The sequence below is a fragment of the Pipistrellus kuhlii genome, unplaced genomic scaffold (assembly GCF_014108245.1).
Source record: "Pipistrellus kuhlii isolate mPipKuh1 unplaced genomic scaffold, mPipKuh1.p scaffold_m20_p_4, whole genome shotgun sequence".
NCBI lineage: Eukaryota > Metazoa > Chordata > Mammalia > Chiroptera > Vespertilionidae > Pipistrellus > Pipistrellus kuhlii.
This window is the reverse complement of record NW_023425540.1, coordinates 12,149,032-12,161,101: the sequence shown is the minus strand read 5'-3', so window position 1 is coordinate 12,161,101 and position 12,070 is coordinate 12,149,032. Positions and strand designations below refer to the sequence as shown.

The following is a 12,070-nucleotide window of genomic DNA, read 5'->3' as shown; positions in this document are numbered from 1 at the left end:
TAATATATGCACTTGCAGAAATTAGGTTATATGCACTTTTTAGTTCAGAACTCGCTGAAAACTTTGATGAGTGTGCAAAGGTTGTGAGAAGTATGTTGTGTTGGTAGGTTACATTGTGATAAAGCTGAGCCAAGCAAAAATTGTCAACATTTCCTTTAGCCACATTGCATTCTCCTCTTTTATTCGGATTAAGCTACTTTCTTTAAAGCCTTTAAACTCCTCCAAGTCCATTTGTCATCCATATCAGTTCTGGTGAACATATGTTTACTGAACGTCTGCCACATGTCAGAAGACATCTCTAAATGCAAGAGTTGTTGGTTATCAATAGAAGCACAGTGACATCATAGTCACAAAGAAACTGATAGGGTAGTATATTTTTTAAGTATGTTTTTATCGATTTGAGAGAGAGAGAAGAAGGGAGAGGGAGAGAAGAGAATCGTTGATGTGAGAGAGAAACATTGATGGGCTGCCTCCTGCATGGCCCCTTGTAGGGATCAGGCCCGCAACCCTGGCATGTGCTCTGACCTGGAATCAAACCACAATATTTTGGTGCACTGAGCCACACCCGTCAGGGCAGGATGCGGGAGTATATTTTAATGTGGTTGTGTTGGGGGGGGGTGGGGGGCAGTATTTCAGGCAATCAAAACTTGATGTCATTAAACATTTTATAAGTCTCTTCTTTTTTGCTATAATTCTATTGTAAATATTTGTATATTTACACAATTGCAACTTCACAATATTACTAGTTGCCCAGAGCAGTCATCATCTCACAGCTTAAACTCCATGTCTAAGTAACTTGCCTGGAATATTGTAAAAACTACTGTCTATGACTGAATATATGAAAAATTCTAAGTCATTGTTTTAATCAAGTTTCCTTCTAAATCATTGACTTCTTAAGATTCTGTACTGTATTGGAAGCACTAGGGTAGGTGACAGCCTGGAAAATATATCTTTAACTAAAATAGAGAAGAAAAAAAAAGGAAAGGGAGGGAGGGAGGTTAGTTGACTTGCCATTCTTTATCTAGTTAATTGATAAATGAGAGTTAATCTTAAAGACTGTGCCCAGGGCACTCATGATATCATTCCTTAATTTTGAGAGCAAGAACTGGGCTTTTGTGAATGCATGGAAGTAAATATATTTGTAAGGACAGGATGATTTGTTGCTGAACTTGGTGTGAAATTATAAGTGAAAACCTGAATCAAGCCCAGAATTGTGTAAAAACAGTTAATATGAGATTCCCTACACTTCTAACTAGAAAAACAAATACAATGTGCCCACTTGGAATCTGAGTTATCATTTGTTACTGAACTATAGCTAGTTACTACTAGGAACTGCAAAACAGCAGGTGGTTTGGAAATGGATAAAACTGGACTTTTACTGATTTTGTTACGTATAATTTACAGAAAATCTAATGTTGCAGAGTCTCAAATTACTCATTTTTAAATATACAAATGATTATATCTATCTTAAAGGATTGAAAGTGCTTTGCCAAGGGCCTGACATACATAGGTGCTTGAATATATTACCTTTGTCTCCCCATTAAAATCAGGATAGACTCAGACTATCCAACTCCTATATATTTTTTAAAATTCAGCAAACATTTGTTGAGGACCACTTTGATAGGTATTTTAGGAAATATAGGGATGAAATAGATAATAGCTCTGGCCTTCTAGAACCTTAACAACTTAAGTTCAGATGTTACATATATATTCCAAACATTGTTCATACTAAGGATGGCTTAATCTATAAAATGCAGTACTTATCTTGCTAACCCCAAGAATTGGTATGATTTAACAAGATAGTATCTATCTTACTGTCAAACATTATATAAATGGAGGTTATTTTTATTGTGAGTGAAGCTCAACTAGAACTGTTGATTGATTAAAATTGTAGTTATGTGGATTTTCCATTCTCTAAGTGAATCACTGAGATATTTCATTGAGGACATCTAAATGAATTTTTAACATCCTATTTAAAATTAGTCAACCATACAAGTGATATATCCAGACGACTGCTAGAGTGTATTGAAAATAGTAATATTTTCATTGTAATAGTGTGATAATATCTCAACTTTTGCTGTAGTAAAATGATGCAAAGCTTTGTTAAAATAAAAATAAAAAATCTTATCTTCAACTCCTTAGAAAACACTGAATTGAAAATTTTGAGAAAAATAAGTTTTACCTTGAAAAGTTCCTTGTGATTCAGATTTTGGGGCAATGGCCTTGTAAATAAATGTAATTATAATTTTTGCATTGTTTTAATTATTTCCCTAATGAATACTGTACCTCCTCATTCCTATAGTTGGAAAATTTAGAACACATAACTTTAAAAAAGTAATATAGTTTATCAATTGAGTTTTCACTGATTTGATTTTTTTATTTTATTAAGACAAAGGCAAGCTATACTTAAATATCAGTCTACAGAAAAGCAAAAAGTGAGATTTAATTTAAAATGGGGGTAAGGGGGTATTAAGGAGGACAATGCTTATCTAAGCCACAACAGGTGGATCTACAATATAGGTCTAACCTACTGGACTATATTACTTTGTAAAATTTACATGATTACTTTGGCTTTAATTGTTTTTTTTGTTTGTTTTTTCATGAAAATGAAGCTTCATAACACCATTTTTGTAGGAAAATTTCAAGTGTCAATAAGACTCCAGTTATAATTATATTTTGAGTGTTTATTGAAAGGTACTACTTATAATTCAAATAAGTTTTCAAGCTCCTTAAAAGTTTCACACCCAATTTTACATTAATATTGGCCAGGAAACACTACTTAAGCCATCAACTTGCTAGTTATGAAATACTTCTTCATTAAAACAAGGCCTAACAAAAGCCATATTTAAAAACAATAAAAATTAGCCCTAGCCAGTTTAGCTCAGTGGATAGAGCATTGGCCTGCGGACTGAAAAGTCCTGGGTTCAATTCCTGTCAAAGGCACCTACCTTGGTTGAAGGCTTCCAGCCTTGGTTAGGGGCTTGTAGGAGGCAACCAATTGATGTGTTAATCTCACATCGGTGTTTCTCTCCTCTCCCTCTCCCTTCTACTCTCTCTAAAAACCAATGGAAAAAAATATCCCAATTATAAAGAAATCCTTCCTCTTTTGGAATATCTTAAGCAGAATCTAGACTAAAGCATTGGAATTCACCTAGTCAAATGTTCACATCTTTCCAGACACATTATAACAGTCTCACTTCCACAAAATCAAATGGTTTCCCACTTGAAGTTCTCTATACTTTTCATCATGTAACCATTCATAGCATACTTTCTTGTATTTGTCTCTAATTGCATTCTTTAAAAATTTAAATGATAGTAGAAATCACTGAGATAATAAGAAACTTGAAGTTTCAATTAGGTACATTGTTCATAATCAAAGTAAAATAAGAGAATTTATCTAGTGGAGACATGCTAACTCTTATTGCATAGTTTCAAAATGTAAAATATCTGAAGCTGCATATATGATGCCTTCCTTCATGCCATTAATACAGGCTGTAGAAAATAACCCTGTACTACTGATGCTAGAGAAAAATTATCACACAGTCTGTGCTCTCAAGGAGTTTTTCCTCACATATGACCTTCATGTTTTTTGCAATGCTACCATCTTGGTTCATACCACATCACTCAACACTTGGATCACTGTAATCGCTTCCTGAAAGTTCTTTCTGCTCTTCCCTAACCCCCACCACTGGTATTTTCTTTATATCTATTTTTATTGATTTCAGAGAGGAAGGGGAAGGGAAAGGAGGAGAGAAATAGAAACATCAATGATGAAAATCATTGATTGATTGGCTGCCTCCTGCACTCCCTCCACTGGGGATTGAGCCTGCCACCTGGGCATGTGCCCTGACCTGGAATCGAACCCTGATCTCCTGGTTTATAGGTTGAAGCTCAACTACTGAGCCATGCCGGCTGGGCCCCACCGGTATTTTCTTAACAAGTCAGCTGGGAATGTCCCTTTACGATGACAGTGAACTGTGACCCTCGATTTCCCTCAGAGTTTTTGCTTTCTGGGATGTCTCTGATCTCCTTTGCCAGGTACAGCCCTCTTGCTCACATTCCTCCATCCACACTGTTGACTCTGTGTTGCATTTAAAACTCCTATCATGTTCTTCATTCAAAATGAGCTATTTTATTTTCCTGAATTATTCTGCACCCAGGTAGCCACGTGTTTAAAGCCCTCTTCTCCTTTTTGCTCAAGTATTACCCCGTATTTTCTGGCGTATAAGATGACTTTTGAAACAAAAAAAAAAAGTCAACCAAAAATCGGAGGGCAAAAGACCAAAATTGCACAAAAATTACCTGCAGATCTTGACGGCAAAGTAAGTCTTTTCTTTGAAGTGGGGGGTAGTCTTATACAGCGAATATAGGCCTAAACCTATGTTTTAACTGTAAAATTAAGGGGTCGTCTTATACGCCGGAAAATACGGTACTTGTCAACAAAGCCTACCCAGATCACTCGGTTTAATACTGTCACATTCCACCCTCCCATTCCACTGCATTCATGTCCTATCTGTGCTGCTCCTTGCCTCAGTAACATTTCACCGAATAGCATATCAGATTGTTTGCATGTTTATTATAAGTCGAGTTCTTTGTTTATTGCTTCTTTTCATTCCCAGCTGCTAAAATTCAAGCTCCTTTAGAATGGGGGTATTTGTGTGCTGGGTTCACTGGCATTTCGCCATGCCCAGGACAGTGCAGAGCCATAACTGACACTTAGGAAAAAATTGCTTAGTATAAGCCAACATGCAATGAAGTATATATGTAGGCACACTGTTAAATGCAAATACCCATTTAAAAATAAGTCAACAATATTCACTATTAGATATAAATATGAAGCTATCAATGGAGCTTCATGAATGAAGAGAAAAAAAGTGTTTTCTTTGAATTTCCTACTTAATAAAACAGGAGTTTCTCCCTCCACCATCTTCATTGAATAACAGATAATGAAATATAATCAGTGTCCAATTTAACTCTATCAAGTTAAATTAAGCCTCTAACAGGCATAATAACCTGAAGTCATAAATGATAATCCTTGCACTAGGCATACGATTTTCACAGGTATAACAGTTTTGGTAAGACTGAACATTCTATGGTTTATCTCAGATATTTGCCAATGTCTATGTGATAATATAATGAGTTTTTTTCTTTAATGAAAAAGATGCTTCTGTCTTAGAAGGTAAGTCTCAAAATTTAAGGTTGTGTGAAGGCTCTAATTTTCATGGCTTACAGGAAGTTTCTATAACTGATTATCTCTGATTTTGAGAAAAATACGCTATTTTTTGCCTCCTTTTGTGCTTCTACAGCCAAAATGTGTGGTAAAGCAGAGAGCCAGAAAGCAGATTTATTACCTAGGACCCTGTTGTGGCCAAACATTATGACATAGATTTCATTAAATGGTGATTTTTTTTAATTCATAAATATTAAGTTGATAATATATTCTATTTTGCCTATTTTATTTGTATAGGGTCACCTATGATAATGATTAATGTAAAATGTTACCCTTGTGGTACAGTTAACAAAATTAGAACTATAAAATAATCTAGACACTTTTAAAGCATTAGAGTTATTTACTCAGCACGTTTTCCTGCAAAACATAACTTCATGGTCCTTTTCTTGTCATCATTCCAAGGATGGAAACCAGAATCTCCAAGTTCAATGATGTACTTGCCAAGAAATAGCATTCTCTATTTCCTGCGAGGCTGAATTCTGTAAATCCAGAGTAGCAACAGAACCTTTTTATTTTTATTTTTTTTTAATATGGAACGCTTCACGAATTTGTATGTCATCCTTGTGCAGGGACCATGCTAATCTCTGTATCGTTCCAATTTTAGTATATGTGCTACCAATCAAGCACAACACACCCTTTTAATAGGAGGAACTTGCAGACATAATTTCCATGTATGAAACCCAGCCTGATTCCCTTAATTGTGGGATGTCATATCTAATCAAATGGCATTTTATTTTGAATATTACATCTCTGGCATGGCCATGGTTGAAAATTTGATTGTTGCTTCCCTATGCAAATAAGTATTTTGCCATAAAATTAAAGGACTCAAAAAAATCACTTAGATGAATAGTTAACTGCTGTTAGATAAGAATTATGAATCTAATTAATATTTTCAAAAGAATTATATCCTTTAGCAATTCTTTGTTTGTTTATACTACATATACAATTTCCCTAAGGTAAGTCTGCATGAATTCTGAGTGATCAATTAGAAAAGTCACCTTTAAAAAGTTGTGTCATTCCCATTTTCCCAAGTATATCCTTTGAAGCTGAAGGCTAAAAATTTTTAAAGTTTTTTTTCCCCACAGTCCTACCAGAAAATAGAACATTAAAAACAATATCAGCAATATTTCAAGGCAAATAAGTGCAGTTAAATGTTTCCTCTTTAGCTTCATCTTGACCTACATAACTAATTCTCGTTCTCCTGATCTAGTCAGCAGCTCATCTTAAGAAACCATCTATTTCAGTAGAAATCTGGAAGCCATGGCTCAGTCATCTCAGTACATGAGATGTCTTCTGCTTCCGGAGGCAAGGTCATCTGATCCTGAGCCTGAGCCCACGGTCCTACCTCTATCCCAACCATCAACCTGTCACAGCCTTTCCTAATAACATTCTGAGACACTGGTCTTTCTTGTTATTTCTCCCATGAGATTTAATTTCTGATTTATAACCTGTAGCAGGAGTTTTTAAGAAATAATAAGAGAATAACATTGACAACCTATTGAGAAACGACAAGTCCTTATTATCGAATGAAACACAACCAACTATGGAGTCAGTTCATGTTACCCTGAGGAGAAGATACAATATTAAGACCAGTGAAGGCATTTTCTACGTTTCCCAAACCTCCCAAACTTTTATGAAGCATGTGTTAAGATTTTAAACACTTACAAGTGTATTTTATTTATAGAAACAAAATTTTCTTAAAAATCAAATCACTAACAAATACTGTGCTAGAGTTTGCATTATGGTGAGGATACATTTATGTCCATTATAAAATATAATACAGCTGAAACATTTATATTAAAACTAGCAGCCTGATGCACAAAATTCATGCATAGGGCAGGGAGTAGGGGAAGGGTGTCCCTCAGCCCAGCCTGCACCCTCTCCAATCTGGGACCCCTCAGGGGATAACTGGCAGTCAGACATCCCTCTTTCAATCCAAAACTGCTGGCTCCTAACCACTTGCCTGCCTGCCTGATTGCCCCTAACTGCTTCTGCCTGCAAGCCTGATTGTCCCTAACTGCTCCCCTGCTGACTTGATTGCCCCTAACCACCTCTGCCTCGGTCCTGCATCCTGGACCCAGGATTCCCTCCTCCAGCCGACCACAGCCACCTGGGATCTGGGTTTCCCGCCCTCTGGTCAGCCAGTAAATGGGACATCCCCCAAGGGGTCCTTAGCACTGCTGCAGAGGCCAGAGAGGCTCCCGCCACCACTGCTTCCAGCATGGCTTCTGGCTGAGCAGAGCACCCCCTGTGAGAGCACACTGACCACTAGGGGGCAGCACCTGCATTGAGCATCTGCCCCCTGGTGGTCAGTCCATATCATAGAGACCAATCGTTCCACTGTTTGGTCAATTTGCATATTAGCTTTTTATTATATAGGAATATCCAATATATATTATAGTTAATATACCACATTACCCTCTTATTTATAATTTACTATGTTTTTAAAGAGACAAGAAAAATAAGCAACACGTTGCTTTGTAACTAATTACTTTGGTTCTGAATAATCGAAGTTTAATCAATTTTTTAAAATCCAAAATGTTGGAAATTATACTTTGGTTTGAAATTTAAGAGTAGCACAGTCACTGAAACAACAGTTTTCAGAGGGAATTTCCCAATTTTGCATTGCGACTCATTGCTGGAAAGGCGGTTTCTTTCACTGGAGAAGCGGAGGAAACAGGAGGAAGGCTTGAGGGCTTCCTGGAGGTCATCCAGAGGAGGTCGTCCGAGCTGAGCCCTTAGGAAAGGGGGGCGCCCCACTTCCTCCTTGTCCTGGGAAGGCCATTCTACCCACTGCTCCCACAGAGGGAGCCACTTTCAGAGCTGCAGCCATGAGAGAACGAGGTATTACTGGGATCGCCTGGCAGTATATGTGAGGCAATCCTGCTGAGGCCTCTTCTATAACCAAAGAAACCCCAAACACTATATTGAAAATATTTGCACCCCTAGATTCATTGCAGCGTTCTTCACAATAGACAATGTGCATACAATTTAAGATTTGGCGGGCGGGCGGGTGCAGAAATCTACCCTTCGGACTGCTCCCAAGACAAGCCTCCTACTTAAGTTCCATTGCCATTAAACCTGCCACCTACCAGTCTGGGGTCTCCGTCGGACTCTTTCTCCATCGTCTCCTTGCTCTCCTGGATGGCGGCGGATTTTTGGAAGGAAGCTACACTTGGCCCTTGAACAACACAGGTTTGAACCGTGCAGGTCTGCTTATATGCAGATTGGTTTTCAGCAAGCAGAACTGCCCTGTGTATCCTTGGGATTCGAATCGCTAGATTCAACAAACCCATCGGATCAAAAACAGTATTTTGAATTTCACAGCTGCAGTTTCTAAACCGTGGACTCCCAGCCACAGATTGACAATAATGTTTTCACAAATACGTGAGTACTAAGGGCTGACTATAATTAAGTTTGCATGAGTCCCATGTTGCACGGGGGTTTTTGACTGTGAGGTGGCCCTAACCTCAGTATTGTTCAAGGGTTGGTCATGATAAACTGCTTTATCAAGCCAAGTAGTGCAGCGAAGGTCAGTGGAGCTTACTTCTGCAAACTAATTTCAGGGAGCCAGTGGAAAGCACATGCCTCTGTGCTATCACATCCACATCACATGTTAGGCAGGGGGGTGAATTCTTGGTGGGACCTCCAAATATCCTACAAGAGGAAAAAATAGTGCAAAAATAAGAGAAATCTCTACTTGCAGGTATAATGCTTGTAGAGGGGGAGACCAATTTAAAGAGCTACTGGCATCCAGAATGTAAAAGGAAGTTGTTACCTATAATTCAAGTTATTGCATGGTGGTTGAAAATTTTGATTGTACAATGCCAGTTTCATTAAAAACCAGTCCTTACTACTTATCATGGCACATTTCAAAACAGCTTTTCAGATTCTCCTGTTATCCAAATCATCAAAAACTTGTGTTATTTATGGCATTCAGCATTCAAGGCTGTTAGAAATTTGTTTTCTGGGTTAGATAATATGCTAATATAGTCCAAGTGGCTAAGACAAAAGAAACATTAATTTTGCTTTATCATTTTCTTAATGATGACAATATAGTCAAATAAAGTATACAATTGGAATATAACATAAATATTTACATGAAATAGCTTTATATTAGTGTATTATTTTATTAGGTATCATACAAGATTAACATTTAGCTTAATATTAATGCTGAAAAGGTACTATCCATGAAAATAACTCATTTGAGTCATGAGAGGATGAACAAATAACATTTATAAAAATCTGTTTGGCTTATGACTAAATTAGCTCATGCAGGAATACATGAGTATTACAAGTAACTATTCTTCTATCTGTTGATAATAAAGTTATTTTGCAATTATATTAATAAATTAGATTTACAAGTTCAAATGATAACAAAACACAAAAATAAAACAAAACTGTACTTCTAAGCATAAATCTAGTAAATCACACACTTCATCTAATGTGATTTTTTTAAATACTAAATTATGTGACAATCCCTCATATGCTCTCAAAAATTTTACCACATTTAGATTTCTTAAAGATAAGCATTTTAAAAATAGAGATGAACTGTGATGCTGGGAGTTGGTTCTCTCTGGATAAAATATTTCTTAAAAGCAAATAAATGATTTATCCTAAAGAAATGAAGAATTATTTCAATGCCATCTTTCTCAGCCAATGAATGAATGGGTTGAATAACAAATGAAATTGTATAGGAACACTGATTTGAACTTTTAAGAAGGCATGATCAGTGCTCTAGAAAATCAGTCATTGGCAAATAATAGAAAATAGAAAGAAGTATTTAGAAGCCCATTGCATTTTGTCTATTTTATTTTATTTTATTTTATTTTATTTTATTTTATTTTATTTTATTTTATTTCTCCCTTTTCTTCCGAGGCAGAATTGAAAAGCTCTTTTCCAATGTCAGCCAATATCAGGCATTTTGCCAGACAGGCAAAAAGAGAGAAGGTAATATCGTAAAGACTAATGACTACATTTATTTTAGCGCCTCTGCTTCTGTAGCTTTGGAAAGAAAGTGATTCATTGCCAGGGAATCAGGATAATATAATCAAAAATCCCTGTGGTACCATTTTTGACCTTTAGAGAGAGCACATGTTTGCAGAATGGAAAGCTGAGCTGGAAGCTTGTGTTCAAAACGTGGCCTGGTCACGCTTGGTGTTTCACCAGCTAGACAGTGCTCCTTATCAATATGTCAGAGACTGTGGAGCAGGTCCCCATGTAGCCAAAGGTCACATTAAGAACTGAGAAGTAGAATGGCTTGAAGGAAGTCATATCCAGTAGCACTAATCCTAGCTACCTAATAATGTAGAAAATAATTTAAAAGGAAATATTTTGGGGGGAACATTTCAGAAATGGTATTCCTACTGGTAGACTTCATGCAGAAGCTTCTAAAACAAAAATGCTAATATATGTATGGGTTGGCTTATGACTAAATTAGCTCATGCAGGAAAACATACATTGTTTAAACACATAGATGATTTTATAATATTGAAGAACTAGAAAAAAATGTACAGCCTAGCTACGTGAATCTGGAATTGGAAAGTGAAAAACTGATGCCATGGCTTCTTGTTATCTGTCTTTGACCATATTATCTAATGCACTCTCCTACTTCTCTCAAAACACAAATTTGCTGATGAGAGATGGAGGGAGCTAAGGAAAGGGGGAGAAGAGAAAAACAAAACATAACAAAAGAAAGGAAAATGACCCAATCACTTTCTTAGAATCCAAAGTCAGATTAGCAAATATTTTGGCAGGACGGAAAAAAAGAAAAAAGAAAAAAAAAAGAAAAAAGCATGAGGCATGATGGAATATGAAATGTCGAGATTTCTTGATGCCCATGGGAATTTGTGAGTCCATAGTTGGAGTTTGAATGACTTACGGATTTACCAATTCTCTTAACAGAAGTCCATACTCCTGACGAGGGCCTACAAGGTCCTTCACCATCTATACCCTGCTCACTTTGGAACGCTAACCTCTCCTAGCTCTGCTGATTTCTGCTGATTTATTTACTGTTCCCATGCAAAACATCCTCCGCCCCCCCCCCGGACTGGGCACACCCTATCTGTACCTCCCTTCTGGATGGCGAAGTCCTGGCCATCTCTTCAAGCCTCCCGGTCTATAGGAAACATTCCCTAATTCCTACTGAAAGTCCTCAATGACCCTTCATTCATGGTTTTCGTAGTGGATTTTACATAGCATTTAGAAAACAATGACATTTTTTTTTTTCTTGTATCTTTATGTCTCCCTGATAAATTGACACACTGAATGTAAACTAGATGTGTCATTTGTGTCCATATAGTGTATTAATTTACAGCTGCTAAAAAAATAAGTAAGATATAAATTATATATATATATATATATATATATATATATATATATATATATATATATATATATAAAATGCTTAAAAGACATTGTCTAATTAGGAACTGCAAGATTCAAACATAAGTAAAATAGTAAAATAATGGTTTAAGTCTTCTCCAATACCAATGGTGATTATCTTTCAAGAAATTTCTTTTGAATTCCTGAACAATTTGTATTCGGATACAAAAAAAGTGATGCTTCCTCTGTCCTCTCACCATTGGTAACATGGCTGGAATTCTTCCCTTTGAATCTGGGCCGACCCCGTGACCTACCTTAGCCCTTAGATGCTGGTTCTGCTGTTTTTCATAAAGCCCCGCCCACATGAGAAGCAAGCTGGGCTGACCTCCTGAACCTGAGAGACCATGTGGAGCTGGACACAGTCAAGTAGACCCAGCCTAGGACTTCCAGACCAGCTAGATCCCAGAAAACCAACACGGATGCATGACAGGTAAGCCCAATCATAAAACTGTCACA

At 36.8% G+C, this 12,070-nt stretch overlaps 1 non-coding gene across 1 annotated transcript; it reads right to left on the bottom strand.

Annotated features, from left to right (window-relative positions):
* Positions 1-5,754: 5,754 nt before the first annotated feature.
* LOC118704078 lies at positions 5,755-5,857 on the bottom strand. The gene has a single exon (XR_004983291.1). It is a non-coding gene; the product is annotated as a U6 spliceosomal RNA (small nuclear RNA).
* Between the last annotated feature and the right edge of the window lie 6,213 nt (positions 5,858-12,070).